The sequence below is a fragment of the Musca domestica genome, unplaced genomic scaffold, assembly GCF_030504385.1.
Source record: "Musca domestica strain aabys unplaced genomic scaffold, Musca_domestica.polishedcontigs.V.1.1 56, whole genome shotgun sequence".
In the NCBI taxonomy this organism is placed as follows: domain Eukaryota; kingdom Metazoa; phylum Arthropoda; class Insecta; order Diptera; family Muscidae; genus Musca; species Musca domestica.
In genome coordinates this window covers 2,480,039-2,503,093 of record NW_026712356.1, presented here as the reverse complement: position 1 = coordinate 2,503,093, position 23,055 = coordinate 2,480,039, and the positions used below count along the sequence as shown (strand labels likewise).

At 36.0% G+C, this 23,055-nt stretch overlaps 1 protein-coding gene across 3 annotated transcripts in view; it reads left to right on the top strand.

The window, feature by feature from the left end:
- LOC101901760 (G protein-coupled receptor kinase 2) overlaps positions 1–23,055 on the top strand; it is a 353,962-nt gene that overhangs the window by 8,221 nt on the left and 322,686 nt on the right. For all 3 annotated transcript variants that reach the window (XM_059128652.1, XM_059128650.1, XM_059128651.1), the window contains exon 2: positions 21,384–21,764. The gene's annotated coding sequence lies outside the window, so the exon portion shown is untranslated. The remainder of the gene's footprint in view (positions 1–21,383; positions 21,765–23,055) is intronic.

Sequence of the window (23,055 nt, the reverse complement as noted above, 5' to 3'; positions counted from 1 at the left end):
AGTAGACCGACGTTGTCCATTTTCGCACCTCATCTAGCACTGATGCAAATTTTAAGATTTGCAAAGTTGGAGCAAAACCGGATTATCCTTTCTCTTTCTGTGCATTAAATTATATTCTTTGAAAACGTGACATTTTGTGGGGGAGGTACCAGGAGTGGACCGATATTGCCCATCTCCGAACTCGATCTAAGTTTGACAATAATATTACGATGATCCAAGTTTGTATCAAATCGGATACTACTTTCGAGAAATACCGTGCGCACCAGCCAGACAGACATATAGATGAACGGATGGACATCGCTAGATCGACTTCAAATGTCCTGAAACGGATTTGGTCCAAAGAGGCGGTTTTATAACATAGAACCGTTATTTCGATGAGGCACGTTTTGACCTATCAAATGATATATACCCTCTGCAGCAAAAAATCTCGATTATGGGACTACAAGTTCTCAAAAATATTCTTTAAAAAATCCACAATGAAATACGATTATGGGTCTGCATATTATAAAAAATTATTCTCTAAAAAATCACTATAATTCCCCTAAAATTGCTTGAAAATATACTTACAAAGCCCTCGATTATAGTTCTTCTATTTCTAAAAATATTCTTTAAGCATCTCCAATTATAGCTGTGCAAGTTCTCAAAGTATTCTTCAAAAAAGCACGGTTATGGATCTTCCAGGTCTCAAAAATATTCTTTAAATTATGTCTCTGAAATTTTTGAAGACTATTCTTTGAAAAATCCACGATTATGGCTCTGAAATTTTTGAAGACTATTCTTTGATCCACGATTATGGCTATGGACATTTTGAAGACTATTCTATGAAAAAGCCACGATTATGGCTCTACAAATTTTGTGAACTATTTTTGTTTGAAAAATCCACGATTATTGCTCTGATATTTTTGAAATCTATTCATTGAAAAATCCACGATTATTGCTCTGTCAGTTCTCAAAAACATTCTTTTAAAAATTCACGACATTGGTGCTGCAAGTTCTCAAAAATATCCTTAAAAAAATCCACGATTATGGCTCTGCAAATTCTCAAAAATATTGTTTTAAAAGTCCATGAATATGACTCTACAAATTCTTAAAATATTCTCAAAAATATTTTTTAGAAAAATCCAAGATTATGGCTCTACAAGTTCTGAAAATATTCTCAAAATCCTTATTATGGTTCTGCAAGTTCTCAAAAATATTATTTTAAAAATCCACGATTATGGTTCTGCAAATAGTCAAAAATATTCTTAAAATCATCCATGGCACTGCAAGTTCCCAAATATATTCCAAAAATCTAGCTCGACAAGCTCTTCCCCGATTTTACCCCTGACGGAGCTGGGAAACATCCATGGGAAAGTACTTTTCGATTTCGTATAGATATCGACTTTATGGATTGTTTGAAAATTTGTTTTCCATCCTTGTTGCCATGCCCTTTTCTGTCCATTAATGTCCATGGCAAAAGAAAATCGGTCACATTTTCAAGCCATGTTATGTATGTTTTTTTTCTTTCTAAACTATTAACGTATCAAGTGGCTTGTCAGTAAAATGTTATTAAAGTGTTAGACGGGTTGGTCCATCATCAAACTTAAATGTCGTACGACCACTTGTCAGCAATAAAAAAAATAGTAGCGGAGGCGAGGTGGTCGATGGGGAGCAGCAACAGCAAAAAATCCACGACTTGACTTGTAAACATTGAATAAAGCTAAAAGCCTTTTAGCGTCATCGAAGGCGCGAAAGGCATCGCATCGTATGGCAAGGCATTGCATTGCGGGTCGTTGCAATTCTACACCGTGGGTGGTCGATAAAATTCAATAAGCCAGTCAGTCAATGCATCTCTAATATCCTTGTATGTGTGTATGAGTGTGTTAGAAGTGTGTGTGTTGGAATAGGCCATCAAATGGCCAGATGGCAGGGTGTTGCACTTGCACTGAAATTGGAGGAGTTAAACAATAGAAGAGAGAGAGGTAGCTGGAGGTGTGGTAACTATTCTCCTTCCTGTCCTCTTCCAATCGGGTCCATTGAATCGAGTGAAAATTGTTTTAATGGTTGGCTGCTTTGGCTGACGGCCGATCGATCGGCCATTTAAATTAAGTACATATTCAAAGCAATTTACAACAATAGCTGAGTACAGAGCAATTGCCAGTCATCTCCCACACCTCTGAGGAAGCTCACCCGTCCCACTACATTTCATGTAGTCAACAATTCATTCATTCCTCCATCCATCCATCACCAGAGTCATTATCAATAACATCATTTATCGATCGATGCGGTAGGTAAAGCGCAAATGGAAATTGTAGTGTTTTCCGAGACATTGTTTTTTGTTTTTTTTATTTTTTGTCCATATTGCCCCTTAGGCAAATGGCACAGCCAACGATGCTGGCAATGATGACAAAGTGATAATAATTTCTACAAAATGAAATTCAATTTCTATTCCCATTAGCTGTGGATGATGGCTGGTGGTGGTGGCGTTTGTGGGTGGGAATAGTGTTGCTGAAACGGCTTCCAGTTGCAGTGGCCTCTGACGATAAACGCTGATAATTAGTTCCATTTAAGCGTGTTTACTACACTTGATGAATACTAAACGGTATACGACGACATTATTTGCGTCCATACTAAAATGACATTTTAATTACAAAGTTGTCAATTGTTACAATGAAATTATGATGCGAAATTAAAGTGCCAGCCAATATGGACTTTGGTTGCTGGATGATTGCTGGATTAGATTGGATTTTGTTGATAGCGATTGGGCAGATGTAATTCGAAACATTTGCAAACTGTAATTTGAAATTCGAATCATACGAATTCTACGAGTAATTCGAAATTATTCCAATTGTAATTCAAATAATTCCAACTGTAATTCGAAATGTTCCATTAAAAAATGGAAGAAAAAAGTTGAGAATTCCAGTTGAAATTCGAATTATTCGGTTTGTAATTCGAATTATTCCAACTTTAATTCGAACAAGTAAGCAAAGGCTACAGTCGAGCGGGGCCGACCGTTGAATACCCTACAACACTATAATAAACGATACAGTTTATATAGGCGAGATACTCGAAAGAATTCCACAAGATATTGTGACAAATAATAAAAGAAAACCATCAGGTTTCATTCCCTAATTTTCGAATAATAGCAACTTAAACTAGCTTGCTCATTTCCAATTTATTGGTAGATGTTGCACTTAAATGGTCTTCCTAGATCTGGAACCAATATTTCCCATAGACCTATAATCTCTCAGAAGTGGTAAAAGATTAACATTTATTATTGGTTTTTGACTGTAACGCATCTATATGAAATACAGCCATTTGACTATATTCTTCAACGAAATCGGCGTTAACGAAATACTCAGAAGTGCGTCTTTCCTGTATTTGTGAATTCTCCAAAGAGTCACTGGAATGGACATTTTCGTATTTTGTCTAGAAAAGTTGGCAAACTATTTCACACATTGAATATTTTTGGATGGCCATCCAAAACTGCTTGGCTTTTGCAATGTCCGATAACCCCCATTCAAATTCGCGTGAGGATCGGGCGATAATTACGACCCGCTGACAATTTTGCAGTTTTTTGGTCCATTTCAACCCCTAAATATATGGCGATCATCTCCAAAAAGAGTAGACTTCTATTCTGACCCTCATCTTATCCCCATGCAAAATTTCGTAAGGATCGGGCCATAAATGCGATCTATATATGATATCCTGATATCCTAACTACTTAATTTTGTTAGCTGTAGAAATATTAACAAATGTTTAATTCAAAATGAAAATATGCCAAAAATATGACAACATTGAAAAAATATGAGAAAATTTTACAAAATCAATATTTTCATCTTTAGAGAGATATTTTTATGCAATTTTTTAGACGTTTTTTCTTTCCTGCCAAGAGGCCATTCTGAATTAATGAGAACTGTCGAAATCAGTTCAGCCGTTCTCGACATATAAGAGATCTTGCAAGCATATCTCCTTTGATAGACATATATATCGCACATATTTTGCTATATATCCGATTTGTTGGATAATAACATCAATGTAAAGGTCAGAAGTAACCTTGTGATGGCTTTGTGATTTCGCCGGGATTTGAAATTATCGCGGTTTAATGAAAAATTTTGAATTTTTTCAACAAGAAAGATATGGTCAATTTTACCCGTTAAATATTATCCGAAGACCACCCAAATTAGTAGGCTTCTTCCCCGCCATAAACTCTAGCTACATGCGAAATTCCGCGTCGATTGGTCTATAATTGCGACTTGTATAGCTACTGCAAAATCCGACATTTTTTCAGTATTTGTCCATTTCAACCCCTAAACATTTGGCGATCATCTCCAAAAGAAATAGGCTTCTATTCTCTCCCTAACCCCACCTTTGTGCAAAATTTCGCAAGGATCGTGCCATAATTGCGACCTGTAGCGTGATTACAAATTAACATGGACAGACGGACGGACGGACATACATAGCTAGATCGACTTAGCTCGGCGAGCTAGGAAGATCCATATATACTTTCCTATATGGGAAATCAATATTTAGAGGTGTTACACAATTTTTGGCCCAATCAAACGTGTAATACCCCCAACACATAGTGTTGTAGGGTATAAAAACTGCAACAAAGTCAAACGCCATAATGTTTACATTATTTTTTTTTAAATTTTATTGAATGAAAGCAAAAAATGTCGGAAAAAGCATCCAATTCTAGAATATGTTTAGATTTGGTCGAATTGGTCACCTTTGGCACGAATTATTGCTTCAAACGGCCAATGAAGCCGTCACACGCTGCCCGAATGTTGCTCTGCGCTGATCGACACTTTGGTATTTTTTTGTGCTAACCTTGCTTTCCAAAATACTCCAGATGCAATAGTCCAACGGTTTGGTATCCGGAGATTTTAGTGGCCATTATGCGCTGGGAATGAAGTGAGGAACCTTATTTTGTAACCATTCTTGGGTGGCGCGTTCCAAGGTCTGCGTCCAAATGTTTGCATGCCCAAGGCTTTAATACGCCCTCCAGAATATTTTCGCGATTATATTCGGCATTTCATTCATTCATTCCGACGCCACGGTCGATTAGCACGAGCGGAGAGCGACCATCGGCTGTTATGGCGGCCTACACCATCACAATGGCCGGCGCTTGAGTTCTGGTGGCCAACCGAAGGTGCACATTTTCAGATGACCTCTTTGGCAAGTAAACACAATAATTTTGTTTGTTTACAAACTGCGGGACAACGAATGTTTTCTCATCGAAGAAACCCAAATTCGGCAGTTCACAACATACCGCCAAGCGATGCAACTCTTTAGCTCTTTCTGAGTCTATTTTCTTTCTGTTGCGATGTAAGTTCTTGCACTTTTAGGAATTTCAATGGCTTTACACCGATCTCATTTTTCAATATTGGCCGAATGGAACTATTGCAATATGTTCAGCCATTTTTTATATTCGAAAGCCGAATATAAAGAAATCATACTATCTCGCCTGAATTCCATAACGAATAACTGTTTTTCCTAATTTACACAGGGCATTTTCTCCCCATTCATCTCTTATAATGTATCACAAACTTAAAGGACTTCATGCTCAAAAATCGTGGATTTTACAAGAACGCTTTTCAAGGACATCCCGGCAAACAATCATGGGGTTTTTGGAGAATATTCTCTGCTTATTTTCCTCTATTTCCAGCAGAAATCCTCTACTGAAAGTCTCAATACTTTAAGGTTGAATTATTCCTTTGTGTATAGAAATTGTTGTTTTTTTTTCGTATGCCATAAATAAATTACAATGCTAGCACACCCCCCACCGTTTCACACTTACACTCGCACACACACTCACAAAGAACCGGAAAATTAACAGCAACTACAACAACAAAAACTGCTCAAAACCTTGGCTGGCACGTGGATGGAATGAATAGCAGTGCTAAAACAGCTAGAACATAAATTATAACGAAAATTATTATACAAATTGTTAATTGGAGGGAAAAGACCGCTCGCTGGTGTGTCAACGTCATCGGTGGTGATGGTGATGATGATGATAGCCAACAAACAACAGCAACAACCGAAACCCCCCACAAGACAAATAAACGGATGGCCGGTTGTTTTGGTGGGTCATAGAACTTCCTAATTCGTTGCGGTGTGCCAACATTGTTGTGTATGTGTGTGTGTATATGTGCATTGTTCATTCATGTTCATTCATTAGTATCTCCAAATGTCTGTCGTTCATTCATTCATTCATTTATTCAGTTATCGTTTCGAACAATGTCCGCCCATGAATGTGTAAATATGAATATGGTTATGTGTTCGTTGTTCTTTCTCTTTTTTATTTTTATGGATTTGTGTGTAAGTCTGTGAGCTTCTACAGCTCTGCTCTGCTCTACACAAATAAGACGCTCCCATTTGACTATTTTGTCAATAAAAATGTTTTGTTAGAACCACCCCGTCGTTAATTTGTTTTTTTTTTTTTTTGCTGCTGCTGCTGATGTTTTTTTTTTTTTGCAACACTAACATGACCGGAATTAAGTTCTTTAATTTGAATGTTATTCTAATGTCCTGCTGTGTTTTCTTCATTTCAACGAGGAACCAATGAAATGTTGTTGCTATTTTACGCAAACATGCCCCCGACAGCGGGGGAAGAGCGGGCTGGAATATATTTGGTTAAATATTGTGTGTGGTTATTTTTAGATTGTGGGAAATTTGACGAACATAAGTAGTTCCAGCTTTATTATGGAAAGAAATACCCTGTGGGTACGTAGGCAGTCTTTAGGAATTATCCATAATTTGGAAATAGAATATGTTTAATGTTCTTATTTCTAATGGCAACTATCTTGCAGTTGTCAAGTAATCTCCTGCCCTTTTTCTAAAAATATCTTTGTTTTTCTAAATCATTAAAGATGTCATTGATATTTTCATGTGGGAAGGGTAGGGGTCCTTTCTTAAATATGTAGAAATTGAAAATGCGAAATCCTTTAATCTGGGAAACTTGTGGAGATTTCACGCTTTAAAGAAGAAAAAACAAATAAAAAAGCAGCTAAGTTCGGCCGGGTCGAACCTTTTTAATACCCTCCACGATTTTGAAGGAACTCGAAAATTTTTAAATAAAAAATTCGTAGAAAAATACCTCTCAAATGAAACTCTTTAGAGGCCATACGAAGGCATGTTGCTTTATAAGTATTCTTTTTTTCATAGGCTGTAGTACCTATTCCGAACTTCAAATACGAAATTTGCAACAATTTCAGTAAAAATGTCGAAAAAAGGCAATAAAATACCTAATATCTTTATATGGGGGCTATACGAAAATGTGGATCTGCGTAGAAAATTTTCTGTCATAGGTTGTAGTACCGATTCCGAACTTCAAATACGAAATTTGAAATAATTCCGGTAAAATATCGCTAAAATCATCAAAATACCGACTATTAGGAGGTACCGTTATATGGGGACTATGTGAAAAGGTGGATCGACATTGCTCATTTACTGATTTTATAGCCTTCTACTTTAATTTGTTCCAAAGATAGCGTGAGTACAACAGACAGACAGACGGGCATCGGCAAATCGACTTAGAATTTTACGCTGATCATTTTACGCTGTTGTGTCTGACAAGAGCCCCATGAACCCTCCATAGTATGGTGGAGGGTATAAAAATAAAACAACTAAGCAAAAACTATATATGGTCGGTGCTGACCACATAATACCCTGCAACACTGTAGTATATATTGCATGTACAGGGTGAGCTAAAAAAACTGCAACAAAGTCAAACGCCATAATTTTTAATTTTTTTTTTAATTTTATTGAATGAGATCAAAAAATATCGGATATAGCATCAAATTTTAGAATATGTTTAGATTTGTTCGAATTGGTCACTTTTGGCACGAATTATGGCCTTCAAAGGGTCAATGAAACCGTCACACACTGCCCGAATGTTGCTCTGCGGTATTTTCGTCCATTCCCGGCGAAGCGCTTGCTTGAGGTGATCAACACTTTGGTATTTTTTAGTGCCAACCTTGCTTTCCAAAATACTCCAGATGCAATAGTTCAACGGATTGGTATACGGAAATTTTGGTGGCCAGTGTGCGCTGGAAATGAAGCGAGGAGCCTCATTTTGTAACCATTCTTGGGTGGCGCGTGCTGAGTGCGATGGTGCTGAGTCCTGTTGGTATGTCCAAGGTCTGCGGCCAAAATGTTTGCGTGTCCAAGGTTTTATTACACCCTCCGAATATTTTCGCCTTAATATTCAGCATTTATTCTGATGCCACGGTCGTTTAATACGAGCGCAGAGCGACCAGCGGTTGTTATGGCGGCCCCACACCATCACCATGGCCGGCGCTTGAGTTCTGGTGGCCAAGCGAAGGTGCGCATTTTCACCTGACCTCTTCGCAAGTAAACACGATAATTTTGTTTGTTTACGAACTTCTGGACAACGAATGTTTTCTCATCGGAGAAAACCAAATTCGGCAGTTCACCACTTTCGGCCAATCTTTAGCTCTTTTGGGTCTATTTTCTTTGTGTTACGGTGTAAGTTCTTGCACTTTTTGGAATTTCAAGGCTTTAACCCGAGCTCATTTTTCAATATTTGCCGAATGGAGTCTTGCGTTCGATCAAGTCGCTTTTTTACTTTTCGAACCATTTCTACTGATGTTGCTGTTTTCTTCCATCCACTTCCTTGACGTCGGGCTACGATACCAGTATCACGGTAACGAGCGATGGTACGGGACACAAAAGATTTCACATTTAAATGATGGAGTGCTCTAACGATAGCCACTTGTGGGTTTCCAGCCAAATATATAGAAATCACACTAACACGCTTGAATTCGATCTCGAATAACTTTTTTTCTGGAAAATTCTCACGAAAATATTTTTGTACGCTTGTAAACAATATAATTAGCTGTCACTGGAATAATTTTAACAGCTGTCGGACGAGAAATGACAGCAGTGTGAAATTGGTTGCAGTTTTTTGCATCTCACCCTGTAAATATAAAAAAATGTTCAAAGTCTTTCGGAGAACATGATTAATATTTCCAGCTTAAAACCGTAATTTTTTTTCAAGGACTTTCTCTAAGTCTGTTGCTACAATTGAAATATCTTCAGGTACCTCTCCTACAAGAGTTTTACATTTTGAACTCTTTCAAAACTCTCAATATTTGTGAAATGTCTTCCGCATTTGCGTTTTTTTTTCTTTTCTAACTCTGACAATACATCAGGACTACCTGTTCAAAAATTTTTAGTTTTTTTTTTTTTTTCTATGTTTTCCTAACAAATTTTGTGGAAAAGGCATAAATCTACTGGGAAAATCGTATTTTTTCACGACTATCTCAAAAAAAACTGATTTTTTTAAGAATATTATTTTCAAGGACTTCATACAAAATTAGTGGATTGGATTTTCAGGTACTTCGTAGCTTATTACATAATGGTGCTACGTAATGACACAAGAATACTTTGATCAAAAGTCCAAAAGTTTCCTTAGTTTCCAAAAAATCTCCATGTTGCTCTCTTCAGTCTTGGCAATGACTTGAGAGAACCACTCTATAACTTCTCAATTATTACAGACCATTTTATTCTATTCATGCGAAGCTAGGAGACTTAAACGACTTCAATTTTACAAAAGACGATAAATGACTTCTACCCCTTCTATAACTCCTTACCACCGTAGAATACATAACATATCCAACATGTTTTCCTTTACACTCCTACGTCAGGGCTTAACTCAGAACAATCGATGTAGTACCATAAAAGCAAAAGGATCTGATCCTTAAGCTTTCCAACAATTGCATGGGCATGCTCAACAATGGCTTATCGAAATTACACTTGTGGTCTGTTCATATTGGTTTGCTACGTCTTTTTTCATTTTAGGATATGTATTTTTTTTGTTGTGCTTTCACATAGCCTTGCCTTGTACAAGGTCCTTCCTTGCTTGTCCTTCTCCGTTGCCTCTAAGTTCAGGGATATAAAAGTACTTGAGAAATAAATTCAATTAAATTTGGTTTCCTTCCTCTATTACCACTTGGTACATTCTTCCAGCAAATACTCTTAAGATTCCATTTTGGGGTACTTAACGTTGTTGCCACAACCACAAGTCGCCCAACCACCTCTTCATACTTCACTTCATCAGGGAAGCATGAAACATTGGAGGGAGGTGGAGGGTATGGAAAAGCATTTGGGTTCAAGTGTGTGTTTCTTCTCCTCTTTGTACATTTGAGTAACTAACTGTCCGGCTGTCTGTCTGCCTTCCTCCATCCCTTCCTCCCTCCTCCATCGCTTGGCCTGCTTCGATTTCAAAGCCCATTGATGTATATTTTTGGAAGTGTTGTGGTTTTTACTGTTTATTTTTGGTCAGCATTAACTTGTATTTGTTCGACAAATAAGTGGTTTCACTATTCCAAAACCCATGCATGCTCTTCTGCTCCAACAGCTCTCCAAACCCGTCCAACTTATCCATCCCATTGCCATTTATGTATGGACGTCGCATGTCAGAATATGTTTTTCTTGTTTCCAACCATATAAACACCAACAGACATTCTTATTATGGCTTAGCTTCCTTCCTTTTTCCTCCTGCCGCAACGACTGCTCGTTGGTGGACAGCTTGTTGGGCCACTTGGGAAATGGTCATTGATACAAAACAGTTAACGTCACACATTCGACGGATGCGAATAACACAAAACACACATTGCTTCGTTTCGAACCTACACACATACGTTTTATGTCCAACGTCAACAGCAACAACAACCTTAACAAATATAAAAGCAAATCAATACAAATTTTGTTGGATTAAAATATAAACTTTGATGATCGCACACTGTTGTATGGTCATCAAAGTTGTCAGTTCGTCTGTCGGTCTAATAAAAATGTTTGTTTTTATTTTTGTCTACGTCTATTAAAGTACACCAGTATTGGATGAGAGGTCTTTGTGAGCTGCAGTGTGGTACTACTGAAATCCCAAGTTTTGAAATCAGAAAATTATGTCCTTGAATATGGCGCGTAGTTTCAGAAACTCCCAGAGAGAGTGAGAGAAAGAATTTCGCTCTTAATCCTAGACAATCTCTTTTTCATCAAAGTATATCTGCAAGCTGTAGTTACAGATCTTGTAAAACTTCCAAAAATCGGTAGGAAATCGTGGAAGAAAGTATGAAAGACTGAAAATGTTTTGACAATATTCGGACGATAACGCCACGAGAAAGGTCAGGTAATAATTTCGAGCTTAGCATACAAACATAATTCGTATCGCGACAGATCACGCTCTTGTAAAATCAGGGAGTGCAGTTGCCAAAAAAGATGGCAACGTTTATAAATTGTATCGATTATTCACCAATTATTTATCTTTGGCATCAAACTTTTTTCTGCGTATTTCTTGTCACATACAATGCTACATGAAAAACTACCAATATAAAAACTACCACCCTTAAGTAGGAGCTTATAAAATTCGATATCAAGAAATTCTCCTTTAAGTCTAAGAATTTCTCCAAAATACTATTACTAATATTGAAGGAAAGATAAATGCTATATTCCAGAATTGCAAGAATTTAAGAGTGTTTACCACGATAACCGGATTGGAAAACTAGTAGATTTTTGCAGGTTCTGGAACAGAGCAAAAATGTGAGGTTAATTATTCTCTAAGAGTAAGAGTAAAGGTTTTTTTCAATTTCGTTGCCGCGATTTTTTTCGATTTCTAATCTCAACTAAAATATATCCAAATCAATGAAATAACGTCCACAGAGCAGGTGAATTTTTCTTAACCAATACCTCATACATCGCACTAAATTTTCATTTTTCACCCAAAATGTCTTTAAAATCGTTCATTTTTAAGTTTACCGAGGAGGCAATTAGTAAAACCATTGCTTATAGTACAATTCTAGTACATACACTTTTCCAAAACACTTCCATATCTCAATTTCAGACACCAACAGAGACCTCAATATCAAATTTGAGGGTTTCAGTCCATTCCCTTCACCCAATACCAAATTTAGTACTTTTCGTACAAATATAGTGCGCAATTCCAAAACCAGCTCTACGTCTCAATTCGGGTTTCCATATCAAATTTTAGGATTCCAGCCCTATCCCTTCACCCAATACTAAATACCATTCAGTATTTTTGGTCTAAATATAGTACACATTTCCAAAAGTATCTCCATATGTCTAGGCTACACATGAACAACGACCCTAATACAAAATCAGCTCCTTTTCTCAACCCCAGACACCAACAATGACATCTACATCAGGATTTCAGCTCTATTCCTTTACCCAATACCCAATTTAGTACAACTTAGTACTTTTCGAACAATTACAGGGTGAAATAAAAAAAAAACTGCAAAAAAGTCAAACGCCATAATTTTTATTTTTTAATTTTATTGAATGAAAGCAAAAAAATGTCGGAAATAGCTTCTAATTTTAGAATAAGTTTAGTTTTGTTCCAATTGGTCTCGTTTGGCACGAATAATGGCCTTCTAACGGCCAATGAAACCGTCACATGCTGCCCGAATGTTGCTCTGCGGTATTTTGGCCCATTCCCGTCGAAACGTTTGCTGATCGACACTTTAGTATTTTTTAGTACCAACCTTGCTTTCCAAAATACTTCAGACACAATAGTCCAACGGGTTTGTATCCGGAGATTTTGGTGGCCATTGTGCGCTGGAAATTATGCGACGAACTAATGCTTTAATACACCCTCCAGAATGTTTTCGCAATAATATTTGGCATTTATTCTGATGCCGATTAAAACGAGCGGAGAGCGACCATCGGCTGTTATAGCGGCCCACACCATCATGGCCGGCGCTTGAGTTTTGGTGGCCAACCGAAGTTGCACATTTTCAGCTGACCTCTTTGGCACAATCATTTTGTTTGTTTTCAAACTGCTGGACAAGGAATGTTTTCTCATCGAAGAAAACCAAAGTCGGCAGTTCACCACTTTCGGCCAAGCGAAGCAACTCGTTAGCTTTTGAGTCTATTTTCTTTCCGTTGCGGTGTAAGTTCTTGCACTTTTTGGAATATTGCGATATGTTCAGCTTACGAGCCATTTTTTGGTCACTGCGACGCGTTCAAGTCGCTTCATTACTTTTCGAACCATTTCTGCTGATGTTGCTGTTTTCTTCTGTCCATTTCTTTGACGTCGGCCTTCTCAATGACGAATAACATCGGTAACCTAAATATCAAATTTCAGGATTCAAGCTCTATCCATGCTCCCAATACCAATTTTAGTACCATTTAGTACTTTTCGAGCAATTATAGTACACATTTCTGAAACCACCTCCATATCTCAATTCCAGATACGAACAGAGACCTCAATATCAAAATTGAGGACTTCAGCTCTTTTCCTTCACCCAATTCACCCAATATTCAATTTAGTATTATTTAGTAATATTCATACAACTGTAGTCCACATTTCCGAAACCACCTCCAATAATAAATTGTACCAAGTAGTACTACTATTTAGTACTTTGCGTCAACTTGTGGTACATATTTTCAAAACCACCTTTTTATCACAAACCACAAAAGAGAGCCAAATTCAAAATTCCAGCTTCAACTAAATTTTGAACTGTTTTATAGTGGTCCCTGTTTGTGATAAAGAGATGGTTTTAGGAATATGTACCACAAGTCTTCGAAAAGTACTAAATGGTGCTGTATTTGGTACAATTTAGTATTGGGTGAACATATGATGCTTGAAATCTAAAAGTTAGTATTAGGGTCGCTGTGCATGTGTAGCCTGGATATATGTAGCTGGTTTCGTAAACGTGTACTATAATAGTACAAAAAGTACAAAATGTTACTATATTTGTAATGTGGTAAAGGGATAGGAGTGGAATCCTCAAATTTGATATTGAAGTTCCTGTTGGTATCTGGAATTAATATATGGAGTTGATTTTGGAAATGTGTACTATAATTGTACAAAAGAATATTAAATAATACTAAATTTGGTATTTGGTGAAGTGATTGAGGTAAAACCGTGAAATTTTTTATTGCGATATTTGTTGGTGGTTGGAATTGAAATATGGAAAGGTTTTGGCAAATGAGTATTAAAATCATACAAAAAGTACTAAATCTTACTAAGTTTGGTATTGAGGGAATTTATAGAGCTGGAATCCAGACATTTTATATTGAGGACTCTGTTGGTATTTTGAATTGAGATCTGGTGTTGGTTTTGCGAATGCGATTGCCTTCAATCTTTTTGTTTATATCACTTTTATTAAAAACTAGCTGGCCCGGTCCGCGTTGCCGGCCCGTAGTTTTTTTCTATTATGCATATTTGTCAAAGCATCATTTTTCACAGATATGACTGATATAAGTGTTCACGTACTGGTCGATTAAAAGTGTTTTAAAAATGTTTTAATATACCTGTACCCATATTTAAGCCGTGGGCTTCAATATTTAAACCTTGGACTTCAAATGTGTGGATGTGCTATTCAAATTTTTTAAAAAGTATATATCAATCGTATCCCGATTTAAGGGATCAATTTAATTTTTAGTATGGTAAAAATCGTAGCAAATTTTTCCAGTCAAATGAGCAGTAATTTGGAATTTACTGTATTTTGTACACCTCATAATTTAGGGCTGAATGATTTAAGAATAGCCGAAGTTAATTACTTTTTTAAACCAATTAGCACCTTAGATTGTGCATTAGAGTCGTCATCAGTCCCCCTAACCATGTCGGTATGTTTGTCCGCCAAAAGGTGGACTTGAGGGGGTTCTATTACATGGAGAAAATTTTAAAATTTGTAGATATGTTGAAATTTTTGTGTAAGATTTTCACCCCCAAATACACATTTTTAGCCAAATCCTTTGAAATATGGTAAAATCAGGAGGGACCTTTATATGGGCACTACTCCGAAACATCGACCTACATTGAAAACTTTCTTCTACCCCTAATAATCCAATATGACAAATAAAGGCCAAATCAAAAATATAGCTATTTTACACCCATTACCGAAAGATGGGAATTTATTTTATTTTCCATTTAAATTGTAAGATGGAGACCCCATAAAGTCCATATTTTTTTCATCAAATAGTATAACTCAATGGCGATTCAACAAATATTCGGTCCCGTGCTAATTTCTTATATTGTAATTTGTTCATGTTTTCACAATTCATTTCATATAGATGTACATCTCAAATCTACGTTCCCAACCAATGTTCTCTTGGGGGTTACAAATTCAAATTTTCTTTTCTGACCACACATTAGATGTGAAAGTGGAATTGGGGATACTCCAATGTGGGGACTTTACTTAAATAAATTCCTATGGGGCAATTATCTGTATGATGGTTCCCCACCCCAAGGTAGCATATATACAATTTTTTAGCCAAATCAATTGATGAATGTGGTCAAGACCCTAGTCTGAAAATTTAAAATTTTATGAGAAGAGAAACAAAGATGCCAAATAAGGGCCAAAAAAATGAAATAAGTGGCCAAGACCCCAAAAATAGCTTAAATCATACGATTATTATATAAATATGAAATCGGGTTGTACCCTTATCCGTGAGTTATGATCGATATCATGACCAGCAAAAAAATACCAAGATACCTTAATCTTGATGTTTTTTTGGTGAAAAATTGTATATAGTGAAAAATTATTCTTTATTTTGTTCCCAAAAAATCTACTGAATTCAATATGATAATACAAATTGAAAAAAATTGACAAAAGAAGAATAACAAATTGAAAAAATCTTCAACTTGTTCGCTGGTTTTTAACAACAAATGTTTAAAGATCCTTACAAAGCCTGTCAACATAATGTACTATTATTTTAAAATTCGATTCCATTGAATTTTTTTTCCCATTTGAGAATTTTTGCAATGAGATCTCTTTTTTCGTGATTTTTTAGCGATTATTTATTAACTTTGGTGTGACCGTGTTAAACTATTTCGATATCATCTATTCCGTTTCGCCACCACATAATTCGGTACTGCACTTCCATGTAACCCGACATCAATTTCAGTTCTAGGAAATCAATTTAATTAAATAAATTGTTTTTAATATTCGAATTCAAAAATTAAATTATAAAAAACAGTACAAATGTACATTAGAAAAAAGTAAGTCATAATGAAAAAAAAAAAATCATGCAAAATAAAACCTTACTATTGTACATTCCAAAAGTCAAAATGGAAATGTTAATATATCACAATTTTACGCGATTTTTTTGGATATTATCCTTTTCGGACAGGAGACAATTCCGAATTTGTATGAATCGTTAAAATCGGCCCAGCGGTTCTTAAGTTATAACCGTAGTAACTAACACAACTTTCTTTTATATATATAGATAGATATTCAAAATATCCATTTTACAATTTTCCCATTTTTGATTCTTAATTTCTTCACAACATCCAAAACACTGATATCACTGATATATTTTCACTTTTGCGCCTGCTTCTTTATAGTTTCTTCTTCTTTTTCTTCGTTTATGTGTGTCGTTTTTGGCGCATATTTATTTTTGTGTTAAAAGTATTCTGCTTCGTTATCGCACATCATAAACCAACTGCTTTTCATTAAAAAGTAATTTTTATATGATTTCTGGCTTCTTAACACGCCAACTTTTCGGCATGGCGCGCCACGGCCGCAACTTTACCGCTTGCGTGTATCACCATATCGTCCATTCAGCCACCCACTCCACATTTGTCAATCATTTCGTTTTGTTGGTCTTTTAGCTTCATTGTTGTCATTTTTACAGAAAATGTTGGTTAATGTTTGGAATGGCGAAAGAAAGAACACAACTGAGAAATGCTTTTGGTTGCCATCAACTTGCCACAGTATTATGGCCTGGAAAAAATTATCTTTTCGCCGTTTATGACTTCAGCAGATGGCAAAATGTGGCCAAAAGGAGGTATGGAGTGACACAATCACTTAAATATGTATATTGATGGTGGTTAATAATGGCTAACATATTGATTCTTTTTTTCTTGATGAAGAAAAAAGCCATATGGTTTGAAGACAACATTTCTATTGAGGGGTAGTTGGGGTTAGTGTGTGGAAAAAGAAGAGAGAGGGGGGAGGTGGTTTTGTCATTTTTTTTGGATAGAGAGCAGCATGTGTGTAATATCACGAAAGTTTGGTTGTGTCATATTAAATAGTATATAAAAAAATTAAATGGAAAAATGTATGTACCCTCCACTCAAGGGGCCTCCCAACCATCCTACCCACCCAATTGTGTTGGAGATTGCCGGACAAAGCAGCAAAACAGGCCGATAAAAATTTCAGAGCATTAATGCAATACATCAAATCCGGCAACAAAAGAGATCTCCAAATTAATGGCTTGTTTGACAGATATGACAGACATATTTGGTGAACTTGAAAAGAAACGCCTTTACGGCAAAAAGCCATAAAACTACTGTAATGTGTTTCAAACACGTTCGATCAATTTTGTTGAGCACGTTTGCTGGGGTTTTATGGTGTATCAGCAGATATGGAAAATATAACTGTTAAGCTTTTAATTTTAAGTGGCCAATATACTTAGGCTGGGGCACACCATGTAACATCGTGGGGGAGCAATAGTCAAAAGCAGAAGTAAAAAGTCATTTGGATACTAATTTCTTGCATCCGATATCAAAACATATTTAGTTAGGAATGCATTTTGAATATGTAAAACTTGGGATTAAATAAATAGAAAACTTCGGCAGAAAGTACTAAATACAGGGTGAGATAAAAAACTGCAACAAAGTCAAACGTAATTATTTTTACATTTTTTTTTTAATTTTATTGAATGAAAGCAAAAAAAACGTCGGAAATAGCATCACATTTTAGAATAAGTTTAGATTTATTCCAATTGTTCATCTTTGGCACGAATTATGGTCTTCAAACGGCCAATGAAACCGTCACACGCTGCCCGAACGTTGCTCTGCGGTATTTTGGCCCATTCCCGGCGAATCGCTTGCTTGAGGTGATCGACACTTTGGTATTTTTTAGTGCCATCTTTGCTTTCTAAAATACTCCAGACACAATAGTCCAACGGATTGATATCCGGAGATTTTGGTGGCCATTGTGCGCTGGAAATGAAGGGAGGAACTTCATTTTGTAACCATTCTTGTGTGGCGCATGCTGAGTGCGATGGTGCTGAGTCCAGTTGGAATGTCCTAGGTCTGCGGCCAAAATGTTTGCGGGCTCAAGTCTTTAATTCACCCTCCAGAATATTTTTGCTATAATATTCGGCATTTATTCTATTCATTTATTCGGTCGATTAATACGAGCGAGTAATAGTTCATTATATTTTTTACAAGCGTACAAAAGCATTTTGGTGAGAATTTTCCAGAAAAATGGAATTCGTGATGGATTTCAGGCGTGACAATGTGATTTCTTTATATTTGGCTGGAAAACCACAAGTGGCTATCGTTAGAGCACTCCAGCATTTAAATGTGAATGTATGCTTTGTGTCTCGTGCCATCGCTCGTTACCTTGATACCGGTAGCGTAGCCCGGCGTCAAGGAAGTGGACGGAACATCGGCAGAAGTGGTTCGAAAAGTAATGAAGCGACTTGATAGAAACCCACGTCGCAGTGTCCGAAAAATGCCTCGTGAGCTGAACATATCGTAATATTTCATTCGGCAAACATTGAAAAATGAGCTCGGGGTAAAACCATTGAAATCCCAAAAGGTGCAACAACTTACACTGCAACAGAAAGAAAATAAACTCAAAAGAGCTAAAGAGTTGCTTCGCTTGTCCGAAAATGGTGAACTGCCAAATTTGGTTTACTACAGTGAGAAAACATTCGTTGTCCAGCAGTTTGTAAACAAACAATATGATCGTGTTTACTTGCCAAAGATATCAGCTGAAAATGTGAACCTTATGTTGGCAACCAGAATGGTGTGGGCCGCCATAATAGCCAATGGTCCCTTTCCGCTCATATTAATCGACCGTGACATCAAAATAAATGCCGAATATTATCGCGAAAATATTCTGGAGGGTGTATTAAAACCTTGGCCACCAAAATTTCTGAATAACATTCCGTTGGGCTATTGTGTTGGGAGTATTTTGGAAAGCATGCTTGGCACTAAAAAATACCAAAGTATCGATCACCTCTTGCAAGCGCTTCGCCGGGAATAGGCCAAAATACAGCAGAGAAACATTCGGGCAGCGTGTCGGTTTCATTGGCCGTTTGAAGGCCAAAACTCGTGACAAAGGTGACCAATTCGAACAAATCAACACTTATTTTAAGTGTCGAGGTATTTCCGATATTTTTTTGCTTTCATTCAATAAAATTAAAAAAAAATGTTAAAATTATGGCGTTTGACTTTGTTGTAGTTTTTTTTTTATCTCACGCTGTAACTATACCCCCCGATATTTGGTATTTTGATAATCCTAGTCACATTTACTCAATTATGGCGTTTGACTTTGTTGTAGTTTTTTTTATCTCACGCTGTAACTATACCCACCAATATTCGATATTTTCATAATCCTAATCACATTTACCCACATAATTGTTTCAAAATTTAGTATTTTAGAAGATTTGATAGATGACAATCCTTGAAGTTGAAAATTGCTTATAGAAGTACCCATTTTGGTATGGCCCCATATAACGGCCTCACTGGTCCTCCATATAACGACCTCTATGGGTTTTTAATAAATTTAATTGCATTACGCAAACAGTCTTACTGGTATATGAAGTTTAAAGTGAAACACGCTTGAATTCAGATATTTTTATTTAAAAATGTTTTCCTTACCCTAAGGTGAAGGGTATTGAAAGTTCGGACCGGCCAAAATTATTGTTTTTATACCCTACAACACTATGTGTTGGGGGTATTATAAGTTTGATTGGGTATTATAAGAATTTATGTAACACCTCGAAATATTGGTTTCCCATATAGGAAAGTATATATGGATCTTCCTAGCTCGCCTAGCTGAGTCGATCTAGCTATGTATGTCCGTCCGTCCGTCTGTCCATGTTAATTTGTAATCACTCTACAGGTCGCAATTATGGCCCGATCTTCACGAAATTTAAAATGTAGGTGGGGTTAAGGTCAGAATAGAACCCTATTTCTTTTGGAGATGATCGCCAAATGTTTAGTGGTTGAAATGGACCAAATACTGAAAAAATGTCGGATTTTGCAGTAGCTATACAGGTCGCAATTATAGACCAATCGACGCGGAATTTCGCATGTAGCTAGAGTTTAGGGCGGGGAAGAAGCCTACCAATTTGGGTGGTCATCGGATAATATTTAGCGCGTAAAATAGACCATATATTTTTTGTTGAAAAAATTCAAAATTTTTCATTAAACCGCGAATATTTTAAATCCCGGCGAAATCACAAAGCCATGACAAGGTTACTTCTGATCTTTACATTGATGTTAAGATCCAACAAATCGAATATATAGCAAAATATGTGCGATATATATGTCTATCAAAGAAGATATGCTTGAAAGATCTATTTTATGTCGAGAACGGCTGAACTGATTTCGACAGTTCTCATTAATTCAGATTGGCCTCTTGGCAGGGAAGAAAAAACGCCTAAAAAATCGCATAAAAATATCTCTCTAAAGATGAAAATATTGATTTTGTAAATTTTCTCATATTTTTTCAATTTTGTCACATTTTTGGCATATTTTCGTTTTGTAGTATTGTAGGGTATTCAATGGTCGGCCCCGCTCGACTGTAGCCTTTGCTTACTTGTTTTTTACTTGTTTATATCATTCCGTTAGTCCACTACAAAATATAGAATTTTGAATACAATTTAGTACTTTTCTTAGCCTTTTAGTACGAATTTCCAAATACCCAGCCTTATCACACTCCTACGCTTCGAGACTGTCCGTCGTGCAGAATTTCAACATTCTAGCTGCAGCCATTTCGTTTGTGCATTGATTCTCAGTCAGTCACTTATATTACTACTTTTTAAGGTATTAAAATTTACACGAGGCCGAAATTGCCTGGTGTTAGGTAAGAGAGATTGTTGAGAACTCCTCTCTCCCCCTCTCTCTCTCTCTCTAAAAAATTGACACTCGCGACACTTATAATTGCTTAACCTAAATGAGGTGCATCCCAAGCTCGCATTGTTTCCAATTTCCATAAATTTGCCATTTCATTTATTTGGGCTATTTTACCTTTAAAATTAACAACGTAGCCATAGATAAAAAAATACAATTATAACAAATAAATTTTTGAATTTTTTCAAATTTAATTTAATTAAATAAGGAAATTGGTATTATCAATCAAATGGATTTTCGTTTAGAGAAACATATTCACGGAGCTTCGCGGAGGAAACGGTAGCAAATGGAAAAAACATTAAATCATTCACTCCAAAATGTTCTACGCATATTCCTTCAATGCTCCAGAATTCCTAAGCATATTATTGAAATCTCTGAAGTTGCAATAGTACCACAAATCTTTGAACGAACTAAACTTTGGTAGTTGGTAACAGACTACAATTCATCTTCTTCATTTCCTTCACAATTTCCATTCTAATTAAAATGATTTTCTTTTTCTCTATAAACATATATAAACTTATCATCTTTTTCTTCTTTTCAGATTAAATTAAGAAAAATAAACTACAAACAAATTAACAACTATCAACAAAACTATCAAAAGAGTAGAGGAGTGGGAGCAGCATCATTTCAAATTGTTGGCAAAAATATAAAAAAGCTGGAAAAGAGGGACGAAAAAGAACCCTCTCTCTCTCGTCACGTCTGAGTTAAAGAAACATTGTAAAACTTTTACCCAAGCACAACAAAATCCATAGAAAAAGGATATCAACGCACACGCACACACAAAAAGAAGTAGAAGAACCAACAAATCTCTCGAAGAGGAAACAAATCTCTGGAAAAAGCGGAGTGGTCGGGAATATAGACGAAGTTATCATTTTTAATGGACTTACATCAAAATTAGCATCAAGAGAAAAAGAAAAACGAGGTAAGAAAAAGTTATTAAATTATTATTGTAGTTGTTGTTGCATTTTTTTGGGGTTTTCAAAATATTTCACCTAATCTAGAACGAAATTATTATCATCAACCTTATCTCTTATCGGCCAGACTTTGGAGTAAGCATAATTTTGTAGACAGCTTCTATTTTGTTCCACTTTTCATTCATATCTCGCAGCGACCTTTCTTTTTAGAGATTGTTGTTGGAATTCAAATTTAGATTTTATAATCTACGAGGGTCGCTTGGAAAGGTACTTTTGGGGAGGTCTTTTTATAGAAGACCTTTTGATTTTTTTTTAATTGAAAATCTCTTGGAGGCCTTCTTTTTTAGAATACCTCTTTGAAGGTCTTCTTTTTATAGAATACTTTTAATAGTGATATTATGAAGGTCTTCTTTTCACAGAAGACCTTTTGAAGGTCTTCTCTTTATAGAAGACCTTTTAATGGTTTTCTTTTTATATAAGACCTTTTTATAGTCTTGTTTTTATAGAATACCCTTCCGAGGTCTTCTTTTAATAGAAAACCTTTGTAAGGTTCTTTTTATATAGACGACCTTTGTAGATCCTTTTGAAGAACTTATATAGAAGACTTTTTGAAGATCTTTTTTTTTATAGAAGACCTTTTGAAGGTATCTTTTGTTAGAAGACCTTTGGAAGGCCTTCTTTTTATGGACGAGCTTTTGTAGATCTTCATTTTATAGAAGAACATTTGTAGATCTTTCTTATAGAAGTCTTTTTGAAGGTCTCCTTCTAGTGGAAGACATTTTCATGGCCCTCTTTTTATAGAAAACCTATAGAAGGCCTTCTTTTTATAGACGAGCTTTTGTAAATCTTCATTTTATAGAAGAACTTTTGTAGATCTTTTTATATAAGTCTTCTTGAAGGTCTTCTTGTAGAAGGCCTTTTCATAGTCCTTTTTTATAGAAAACATTTGTAGGTCCTCTTTGTATAGATGACTTTTTGAAGGCCATCTTTTGAAAGTTTTTCTTTTATAGAAGAACTTAAGACGACCTTCTTTTGTAGAATACGTTTGGGTGATCATCTTTCTATGGAAAACCTAAGGAAAGTTTTCTTTTTAGACCTTTTGACGGTCTTTTTTTATAGAAGACCTTTTGTTTTGAAAGGTCCCTTTTTACAGAAGACCTTTAGAAGGTTTCCTTTTTTACAGATGACATTTTGTAGGTCTTCTTTTTATAGAAGAGCTTTTGAAGGTCTTCTTTTTATAGAACACGTTTTAAAGGTCTTCATTTTATTTATAGACCTATTGAAGGTCCTCCTTTTATA